General features: G+C 42.4%; 1 pseudogene; it reads left to right on the top strand.

The window, feature by feature from the left end:
- Positions 1 to 7,847: 7,847 nt before the first annotated feature.
- LOC146073494 (olfactory receptor 5B12-like) lies at positions 7,848 to 9,734 on the top strand (annotated as a pseudogene).
- The last annotated feature ends 2,455 nt before the right edge of the window (positions 9,735 to 12,189 follow it).

Genomic DNA, 12,189 nt, shown 5'->3' with positions numbered 1-12,189 from the left:
TATGGTCCTTATCAACATATTATTGTTCTTTTTCTATTGGTTCATTTGGTGTGTTTGGTGACACACTCACCGTACAAGTTCAAGCTTGCCCCTAAGCGCAGGATTTTATCCCAAATTCTCTTTTGTATATTATATTACTATCAGAACCTATTAAAAGCTGACAATACCTGAACTATGCCTATATATAGTGCATTAAAGAAAAATGTTCCAAGTGAATTTTTAATTCAAACCGTTAGGTGCTACAGTGTTCAAAGTGTGAATCCACTTGGAATCCCCCCCCCCCCTTTGTATGGGCTGGGGGATGTGGTCTATGATCTTACACCGAAGACTAGCCAGAAAATTGCTGGGGCATCATGTAAACCAAATGGGAGTATTTTATACTGGAATTAGCCCTCTGGGTAGAGAAGGCTGTTTTTGCCTTAGCAGCTTCAGTTAACGGAATCTGCCAATAACCTTTTGTCAAATCAAGTGTAGTGAGATACTGACTATTGGCTACATTTTCTACAAATTCATCAACCCGGGGCATATGGTAAGAATCAAACCGGGGCACTTGATTTAGTTTACGGCAGTCATTGCAGAACCTTAAAGCCCCTTTAGGCTTAGGTACTAAAACAATTGGATTATTCCATTCACTGGTGGATTCTTCTATAAACCCTAGGTGTAACATCTCCTCCACTTCTTGCTTTACTGCTGCCCGCTTTACTTCGGGTATGCCATATGGTCTTTGTTTAATGACCACCCCGGGTGGAGTCACAACATCATGTGGTATGATCTGTGTCTTTCCCGGGATGGCAGAAACACATCTTGGCAGCGCATCACCAACCTCACCACTTCTTGCTTCTGTTCAGGAGTAAGCGTGACTTCAGTAGGCACCTGGTACTCTGTAACCTTTTTAGCTACCAAAGATGGCTTACTGGCAGGTTCCTTCAAGGGTTCTAACAGATTCACATGGTAGATTTGTACCTCTCTCATTCTATCCTCCTTTTGGACCCTGTAATTGACTGGTCCCGCCGACTCTATGATCTCATAAGGGCCCTGCCATTGTGCATACATTTTGCTTTCTGTGGTGGGTATCAACACTAACACTTTGTCTCCTGGGCTAGGACTGGTTGACTGAGGTAACGTCATACATTTGCTTCTGACAATGTTGGTCCCTTTCCATGTGTTCATTCAGAAGTGGCGCAATCTGCCTTAGATGGTCATATAAATGGACCACAAATTGAATGACATTGAGGTCCTGGCATGGTTGGTCTTCCCACCCGTCTTTTAATACAGTAGATCTCGAATTCCTCTGGGTTGTCTCCCATAGAAGAGCTCAAAGGGACTAAACCCTGTAGAGGATTGGGGTACTTCTCTGACCGCAAACATCAAGTAAATAGGAGCAGATCCAAATCTAGTTTTTCTTGAGACACTGCTATCTTTATTATGTGTTTAAGGGTTACTTTTAGCAACTGTCATAAATTCTTCATGAGTCTAGACACAACAGGCGTACCTTGATCCGTTAAGACCTCTTTCAGTATCCCTAAAAGGGTAATCATGGTTAGTAGCTCTCTGGCAATGGTGCCAGATTTCATATTGTGCAGGGAGGTACCTCTGGGTACTTGGTGGCATAATCAACTACCACCAATATGTATTGGTGCCCTCAAGCAGATTTTTCCACTGTCCCTATCAGATCCATACCAATCCGATAAAAAGGCTCGGAAATGATAGGGAGGGGTACCAGTGGAGCCATAAACTCTGGCCATGGGGCTTACCTTTGGCACACTGGGCATTCCTGACAATACCTCTTTACGGAAGCATTGATGCTGGGCCAAAAGAACCTTAACTGGATGCGTTGGAGGGTTTTCTCCTCCCCCAGATGGCCACCCCACAAATGCATATGTGTGGCTTCCAATACCAACGGCTCCAGTTCAGGGGACTAAGAGCTGATCTACCCATTTCCCTTGTACAGTAGCCACACGTTATAGAAAATCATTTTTCAAAACAAAATAGGGTACACCCTTTGATGGTAAAGCATCAATTACCCTGCCATTAACCACTTTAACATTCTCAAAGGCGTGTACCAAATTGCTATCATCGCGTTGATCTCTCCCAAAGTCCTGTAGTGATATCCTTTCACCAACTGGGTTCCATTGGGACTCAGACTCAGTCTCTTGGGGTGGTTCAGGACTGGCAGACTCTCTCCCAGATGTCAAGCTTTGGTAGTCTTTTGTATGACTCTGAGGGGATTCCAGACTAGACTGTGAGGCCGTGACCATGAGTGGTGAGGATCACAGCGACACCTCTACTCGATAACTCTGTGGTCTCTCCCAGTGGCTGATTGGGTACTTGTGTATTATAGCGGCGCCTATCGAATCGCATACCATAAGGCATGCGATGGTATGCGATGCTATGCGATATCGCGCAATATTGTACAATGTCATACAATTTTAAAATTGTATGGCATTGTGTATGGCATACAATGCCATACAATGCGATGCGATTAAAAATTGTATAAGCACCCTAATGGGTGCTTACAATGTGAAATGCACCCCCACGCCACCCCCCCACCCCCCCCCACTATAAATGTGAACCCGAAGCATGGCGAGCGCAGCGAGCCCGCGAGGGGCTGCGGTACGCGTCCTCCGACCTTTTCATACCCCCACTATCCACGTCGGCATGGAGTTGAGAATAGAAAGAGCCCGAAGCATGGCGAGCACAGCGAGCCCCGCGAGGGGACGCGGATACCTTCACAGGTATCGGCATCCCCTCATGGGCTTCACAGGTATCCGCGTCCCCTCGTGGGGCTCACTGCGCTTGCCACCCTTCGGGCTCGGTGGCTCGCTGCGCTCGCCACACTTTTTATTCTCAACTCCACGCCGACGTGGATAGTGGGGGTATGAAAAGGTCGGAGGACGCGTATCGCCGCCCCTCGCGGGCTCGCTTCGCTCGCCACGCTTCGGGTTCATGTTTATAGTGGGGGGTTGGGGTCGGGGGGTGGCCATGGGGGTGCATTTAACATTGTAAGCAGCCATTTGGGTGCTTATACAATGTTTCATCGCATAGGGGGCAAAAACCGCGTTGCATCGCATCACATGCCATCGGGTGCATGGCATGCAATGCGATAAAAACATTGGGGCGCTGCTATAATACACAAGCACCGCTGATTGACCCATGCAGTACTAGGCTTCACCTATAGCAGGCGCATTCCAGGAAGCGAGTTAGGCCCACTCCAACCCCGATACCCCAGGTCTTATGTAGGACAACGCATCAATTGAAACTGAGAGATGGACAAAAGGATAACTGACTGCGGCTAATGTTATAATAAGTAACCCCTATATACAGTAGGTCAGAAACACCAGGGAGTTGAGTGGAAGGATATGGGAGCAATCCTCCACCGAATTCCCAGGAATACAACAATGCAAGAAGATGTTATGCAAATAGGTAATTCCTCACACCAACACTTGTAACTACAGAAACACAGCAGGATGTGTGTCCTGGCATCAATGCAACAATGCATGAAGTTGTTAATGATACACAATATAACCTGTGTGGAGCAGAATGGCAAATACCCTAAAAAGAAAGAATATAAGTTCCACACAGATAAACTCTAACAGGGATCAGCAGATATACTGTGGATGGAAAAACCAGCACTTAGCTTAATCCTCTGCAGAACGGAAAGTACCAGGAATACTGAACCAAGGCAGGATTCAGAACAGATTCAGATTCTTATTATCATATATATAAAGGGGTGGAGACCATGGCCCTTACTCTAATCACCATGCTCCCCTGAGTTTTTGTGCAGGGGAGCTGTGGTGAGCGACTGTGAGCATATACCATTATGCAGATGTGCAGCCACTTGGTGCGAGCAGGCGCAGTGAACTGCTAGTTCACCATCCCGTTCACACCTAGTAGGGGGTGGCGACAAAGGAACGTGCCCATGGGAATACCCACTGTTTCATAGGTGTTCCCATGAAAACCCTGGGCGTTCCCATGCTAATGTGTATGTGACGCAGGTGCAGGGGGTGGGCAGCTGACACCAGTGGATGTCAGCTTCCCACCCGATTCCTGTACAGGGTGCCGCAGACCTTACACTACAGAGGTGTCTTTGGTCTGCGAGCGCTTGTAGAATCATTCGATGGTCGGCGACCATTGAATGATTTTGTCCCAGTCGGCAAGCCTGCAAATGGAGGTTTATGACATATGGTATCATTGGCATGTCTGCAGGATTTCCAGCATGTGAGGGGAGGGGGGGGGGGGTAGTGTGGATGGCAGGCGGTGTTTGTATGAGATATAAAGCGGCAAATTTTGCAGCTTTGCGTGTCAACCAGAATAACCTCCTATGTGAGGACACTGCTGCAAGTAGAATTCTTCTGGATCCACCACTCACTTAATGCCGTGACCACTCTTGGTTTGGAAACCAGTCACTTCTCGTGTTTCCTTGAATCCCCAAAATATTGGTGCTACAGTCGGATGTGTATATATATATATATATATATATATATATAGAGAGAGAGAGAGAGAGAGAGAGAATATGAAGATAAACCACACACACTAACTCGTGTCAGCTACTGAGTGCCCGGTCCCATTATGGAAATTAGGATATGGAGGAACTAAAGACCAGCAACATCAGATTTTAGTATAAACAAGAAAAAAGTTTATGGCATTTAAAGTGCAGAAGTGACAAAAAATCGATCAACAAGAGGAGTCCATAAGTAGATTCAAATACATCCAATAACATGGGAATACATAGCAGACATGGTTCTCCCCCATAGACAGGTCATTGCACGACGGCCGTTTCGGTGCTAGTGTGCACCTTAATCATGTGCAGCACATGATTAAGGTGCACACTAGCACCGAAACGGCCGTCGTTTCGGTGCTAGTGTGTGTGATGATTAGTGTGTGTGATGATTAGTGACAGGTGTGTTGGTAGCTGCTCACCTATAAAAGCACAGTCTGCTGTGAGCTTCAGACCTGATAGCATGCCTGGTATCAAACATTGATGTGATAGCTATGTGTATTGTAGCCATTTTCAGCGATAGTGGTAGTACCTGCAGAACAGTGGGGTCCCTTGGCGGGGGCTGCAGGCTTAAATGCATTGATCAATTCATGAACCAAATCTCCACTATTTATTATCAGTTAATTTAGTGTGTGCAGAGCCCCTCCAATGTCTGTTTAAACAATGTGGTCACAAGCCATAGAACACACCAAAACTAACCGATGTTAAGTGTATATGTTATATATATATATATATATATATATATATATATATATATATATATATATATATATATATATATAAAACAAGGTGACCCCAAGAGCGCCCGGTACACAAAGCAGCTTCTCTACAAATCCCCCCTGTTAGTGGGAGATAAAACAAAGACAGAGACAAAGAGAGAGTAGAGAGCGCTATATATTCTCCACCAACTATAAGTGAGTCACCACTACGATTAATGGTGTGAATAGACAATCCAATTGCAATGTGATAGAAATTTGATAATAAAACAATTTTATTAAAACATATTTTTCATTGTTCACATCTGGATTTCATCTTTAGGATATGAATTCAACAGCCCAACGCGTTTCGTCTTAAAAAAGACTTCATCAGGGGTTTGATTACACTGTAGATGGTAGAGATCATAATATATTGTAAATAGTACAGAAAATTAATATGACCATTTACAACTACTTGATTCATCTGGTACATACCAAAAGTTGTACATCAACAATTGTGCAGAAAAATTATATATCCTTTGAGTAGATAGTTGATCCAAAATTTTATAATCTAAAATAAGTTATAAAACAGGTAATTAGGCACAACCGTGTGTCCAACTGTAGAAGATGAGCACTTAAAATAACATGATCAGGGGGTAAAGAGAGAGATAAGTATGGTCGATTACATACATATGTATGTAATCTTGAACACCCACACCACCTCCTCTCCATATCTCTCTCTTCACCCTCGACCATACTTATCTCTCTCTTTACCCCCTGATCATGTTATTTTAAGTGCTCATCTTCTACAGTTGGACACACGGTTGTGCCTAATTACCTGTTTTATAACTTATTTTAGATTATAAAATTTTGGATCAACTATCTACTCAAAGGATATATAATTTTTCTGCACAATTGTTGATGTACAACTTTTGGTATGTACCAGATGAATCAAGTAGTTGTAAATGGTCATATTAATTTTCTGTACTATTTACAATATATTATGATCTCTACCATCTACAGTGTAATCAAACCCCTGATGAAGTCTTTTTTAAGACGAAACGCGTTGGGCTGTTGAATTCATATCCTAAAGATGAAATCCAGATGTAAACAATGAAAAATATGTTTTAATAAAATTGTTTTATTATCAAATTTCTATCACATTGCAATTGGATTGTCTATTCACACCATTAATCGTAGTGGTGACTCACTTATAGTTGGTGGAGAATATATAGCGCTCTCTACTCTCTCTTTGTCTCTATATATATATATATATATATATATTCTGTGTGAGCCGGCACTCCCAGGTGGATAATGCTGATAATACTGACCCGGTGCCTTCCAGTATGGACTGGTTGGTCCTGGTATAGGGTCAATGATCAGGCGGCACTCACGGATTTGATGCAAAACATGTAAAATTTATTTATTCATCCGACATGTTTCGGGCACACGGCCCGTCCTCAGGGATCCCAATGTCGTGCGACCGGTTGGTCACTGTGGCCGCTTGTAAGGCCCTGATGTATGGCTGACCTATGTTGGGCCATGCGCTCTTTAAAAGAACACTGTGTCTTACCAAGATAGGTCAGACCACACGGGCACGTGAGGGTGTATACTACGTGGGTAGAGTGACAAGATACTGGATGGGGCTTACAAGCGGCCACAGTGACCAACCGGTCGCACGACATTGTATCAACCAGGGACATAGTGTGGCCAGCATGAGGTCAATGATTATTGACCAAGTACCTTTATCTTTGAGGGGTGGTAACCGTAATAAAAAATTGTTACAGCTCGAGTGTGGGTGGATTTTTAGATTAAACACAATATCCCCAAAGGGTTTAAATGAGACATTGGGGCTCCAATGTTTCCTTTGAATCTGGCTTTCATCTCCACTCCTCAGCTTTCTCAATTAAACCAGGCCACCGTCCATATTTCCAAGGATATCACGGTGTGACATTCATCCTGCATTGTATGGTTTGTTCCAAACATGTATGGCGTAAATGATGTTAGTGTTCATGATATGATAGATCTGTACTCTCATTTTGATTCCATCAACAGTTAGAGCATCATTTTGTCAGATATATGGTTCCGGATAAATAAATTATATTCATTCTATAAGTGTCAACAGTGTGTCAACATCTTTCTTTCATCGTTAATTGATGATTGTTTTTTTTTGTTTTTTGAGTATCCAGCACTATATAACTATCTCCTCTACTTGTATTGTGCAATCGTATGTACAGTTTCCTTTATCCAGATATTTTAATCATGTGTTGTACTTGTATTTTTATTTCTTCCAGGAACCACGTTGGTTACCTGGATACGGCGTCTTGACTACCCACCAGGCAGCGCACCGCATTCAGTGACTCCGATCAGCTGCTACATGTGTGTCTGATATTGATGATGCAGAAACCCAGCAAAGAGTGCTGGCGCCGGCTCACGGCGCGTCTGCCATGCAAGGGGGAAACCCTAAGGCTGAAAATCCTTTATGCCGGTGTGAGACCTCTGCGGTGCGTTGCGGGTGGTGAGTCCAGCTGCTCTTTTTAATTACAGGGGTTGTATAAAGGTTTCATGTTGCATTTAATTTTATTTAGAGATGATCTTGGGAAGTGTTTTAAAAAATAGCTTTTTCTCCCATCTAGAGAGAGAGAGAAATTTATATGGACGTCATGAACAAGACCCAAGTAAAGTTATTTGTGTTTTCTGGACTAACTGACAATGACAAACTTGCCCTGTTCCTCTTCATACTCTTCTCACACATTTATATGGTGACCATACTGGCAAATGTTGGCATGATGGTAATTATCTATAGCAGCACATCTCTTCATACCCCGATGTACTACTTCCTGAGCTACCTCTCTCTGGTGGACATATTTTATTCATCAGTTATAACTCCTAAGACGACGCATGACCTTATTTCTGTAAGTAAGACCATCTCATTCAATGGCTGCGCCCTACAGTTTTATTTCCTTGCTGCTTTAGGATCTACTGAGGCTCTTCTTCTCTCCAACATGGCCTATGACCGGTATGCTGCTATCTGCCACCCACTCCACTATGTGTCCATAATGACTAAGAACAAATGTCTATCTCTTGTTCTTCTTGTCACCTCCGGTGGCTTTCTTCAGTCTTTAGTGGAGACCAGCTGTGTGTTCAGTCTCGAGTTCTGCAGGTCAAACCTTAAAGACCATTTCTATTGTCACACGCCTTCATTACTCAGACTGTCCTGCTCTGACACTTTCACCTGTGACATGGTAACTGTTTATTTTGTTGGCGCTATTGGCGCAGGTTGTTTGACGATTATATTTGTTTCATACATTTTTATTGTTTCTTCCATTTTACATATTTAATCTGCTAAGGGCCGCCAGAAAGCATTTAGCACCTGCTCCTCACATCTCATGTGCACCTGCATTTTGTTTGGGGCTGCAATGTTATCTTACCTACACTCTCCTTCTAGTGACTTTGAGAAACTAGACAAAGTTTCAGCTGTTCTTTATACAGCGGTGATACCAATGCTGAACCCACTGATATACAGCCTGAGGAACCAGCAGGTAAAACGTATTGTTATGCAGGCAGTGCATAATAATGCCTGTATATATAGCTTTAAAAAAACTAGGATTCATGCTGGGTCTCATATACTAATAGTTAGCCAACAAAATACTAAAATGTTGCTCAAATAACCTTCCAGCATTTGAGGTAAGAGATTGTATGGCCAAGCCAGTTCCAGCATAAGCCATTGGAATTGATTGTTACTGCATAACTGCATAACACGTCAATAGTGAATCTAAATGCTATACAGAATAGATAGTACAACAGTAAAGAGGAATCAGCACTGAGTGTCGCCACACTCAGGGTTAAAACCCGTGATATCCGACTGAACTAGTATATCCCTCAAGTTGCGGCCCCAAAATTTGACACCTCTAGCATGGTTATTCCAATTGCCAGCAATTTGTGGCCAATTGTAGCAACTGATAAAAATCTGCCTGCTTTTAAAGATGTTCGACCCTTGGCTCGCTATACCAGGGGCTGCAACTTGAGGGATATACTAGTTCACTCGGATATCACGGGTTTTAACCCTGAGGGTCAAACTAATAAAATGTTTAAAAAGCCAGGATGTTATAAATGTCCTCGTTGTGTGACATGCAAATTTATGATTGCCTCTAACAAATTTAGGCATCCGCATTCTTCGAAAGAATATCACATTAGACTATCACATATGTACTTACATGCGATACTCAATTTGTGGCCATGTAATAATTTGCCCTTGTGGCTTATATTACATAGGTATGACTTCAAGGAAATTTAAGGAGCGGATGGGTATGCATCGCTCTGCGATTAAGGCAGCACTATCGGGCAAGAAAGCGGACCAGCCTGTAGCCATTCATTTTAGGGACTTAAATCACCCCTTAGAATCATTAAAGTACATGGTTATTGACCACATACCACCATCTAACCGTCTCGTTAAATTGGAGGCGACATGGATACATCGATTAAATACTGTGGTGCCTCATGGTCTTAACGAGAGGATAGTGTGGAGTATGTTTATGTAAATAGATAGTCCATTTATTTTGGTGACCTTCTTGATATCACTAATGAGTTAGTTAGACATATGAGTCATTTATATGATAAGATATGTCTTGATCTGTATTGCTACTCCCATTTCTTGTATTCTGTATATACTTTTTCTTTATACATATATCGATTGGTGTTTATGTATATGATATGCTTCTGCTTCTGTCGGCTGGGCGGGTCGTGGGTGGTGTCCAGGCACTCGGGATAGGTGAGAGTGTCCCTTGACGTGTAGAGGTGGCCCTGACTGCGCTGGGCTGATGGGAGGAGAGGCTTGTAGGTCTGTAGGTCCGGGTGCCTGATCGTCATGGGAGCCGGTGGGTGAGTGGGAGATGTACATTCGGCTCCCTGATGCACGGTACTCAGACAGGCAGCCTGTATTTTAAAATGTTGTTGATTATGTATACACTGTGTTTTGTATTGTATACTGTGTATACGCCAGTATGCTTAACGATCTTCCCGTTCACAAACTGAGCTGCCCCGGTGGGTCACCATAGCAACGCAGACGCGGGTGTGAGCCGCGTCTGAGGTTATGCGCTGACACAGGGGGCGGTGAAGTCTGAGACAAGGAGACGCCGCTGGGACTGACAGCCACACACTGCATAGGGTTGCTATGGAGATGACGCTCTGGGTGTGAGACATGAGCGTCATCTCTGTGCACCTTGTGCACAGGTGTGTTAAGCTGTCGGAAATGACCAGGGGGAGTATCTGGCGCCAATTCACTGCTATAAAAGTTAACACTACGCTTTGTTATGTTGTACATGCTTTCTGCTTCTTGATAAAGGGGTATTATCCCCGAAACGAGCCGTTGAGGCTATGCATTAAAATTCACTTCGTTTTGGATATGCTGCAGTGACGTGTCGTTCCGGGGTGACTGTTTGGAAATCTGTGAATCTTGCTACATATATATATATATATATATATATATATATATATATATATATATATATATATATATATATATATATATATAAAAGAAATGGATAAAGATAGCGGCGACTAATTACTGGGCTGAGTATAAAATAAAATATTTATTAAGATGACAATATAAGACAAAAAAATATATGTATAAAAAGGAGGACAATTTTTAAGATGTAAAGGTAAAAATACAGGGGAAAAAATGGAGGAGGTAAATAAAACACAATCTTCCTAAAATCAAATAAAAGCGTATAGTGATATAAAGGAGATTTGCTTAACTTAAAAGAGGATGGAGATCAGAGGTTGCCCAACGCGTTTCGTCGATGTGACTTCATCAAGGGGTAACAGGCAACTGAGACCAGACCGGTATTTATACCTATATGTCTGTCTCCTGGCTATATGACATCACTTCCTGTGATTAATTGGTGTGCAGGGCTATATGGCTATTTAAACAGTTAATTTCTTTGTCAAAAGTGCTGTCAATATTGTTGGCCATGTGTAATCAGACAATCGCTCTGTTCAAAATAAACAGAAACTGTGCATATACATTTATATAAGTCCCAATTGCGTGTAAAACGGTAATTTGCGGCATTTCCGCCACGTTTCCGGCATCCAGGTAATTGTACTGCGCATGTCCAGGTTTGTATAAGGCTTGATTTGACCTTCTTTGCGTGCTGCGCATGCGCCGAGCGTCCAACGATCAAACGGAGTCTCAGGCATTCTCAGGATGTAGTGTCTGTTTTCCTGGGTGCCGGCGGCCATTTTCCAGTGGATTCTGGTAGCTTGTTTAGAAAAGTTGATTTTTGTACGGCGGCCATCTTAGTGGAGGCAGCTTGTTAAATTCCGCGATATATAGAAGTAGATAAAAGGGGAACATCGTAAATATATAAAACATACTTTCATATCTGTGCATTTTGCGCTTATCGAGGGATATTTCAGGCGTTAATATTGAGAATAAAGTGCTAGCGTGCTTAAAATCATAATATAATATAATGCGGCGGCCATCTTTGTGGAGGCACTAAATCAGAGATATACTTTTCTTACAAGTATAAAAAGGGGGGATCGTGGATACTTATAGTAAAATCTATATTTAGGAGGTGTTGCACATATTAGTGCTTTATAAAACAATGAAGGGAGAGGATATTCCAATTTTGACGGATACTTTAGATGAAAAGCTGCATACTTTTATTCTGATGCAGTGAGAATGTGCTAAGTATTTGTACATGATTTACGGGATTTCTCCAAATTCATTTTAAAATTAGGAGGTATATTTGGAAAGAAAAGGAAAGTGATGTTCAGAAACGTGAGGACTAAACAATAATATTTTAATTTACATGTGCATATATACATGTGTTTTCTAGCTGTGGTATATGTAGAAATGGATGGTGCTTAATATGTGAGGAGTTAGTGGTACTTAATAGGTGAGAATAAGTTAATAGTGTGGGTTTAAATTAAAGTAGTTTGTGATATGTTAGGACAGCTGATATATATTAACATCATGGTCGGTCGTCATTTTTG

Source organism: Crinia signifera, chromosome 4 (genome assembly GCF_055691185.1).
Source record: "Crinia signifera chromosome 4, ASM5569118v1, whole genome shotgun sequence".
NCBI lineage: Eukaryota > Metazoa > Chordata > Amphibia > Anura > Myobatrachidae > Crinia > Crinia signifera.
Note: the sequence above shows the minus strand (reverse complement) of the source record. Positions and strands in the feature narration are given on the sequence as shown.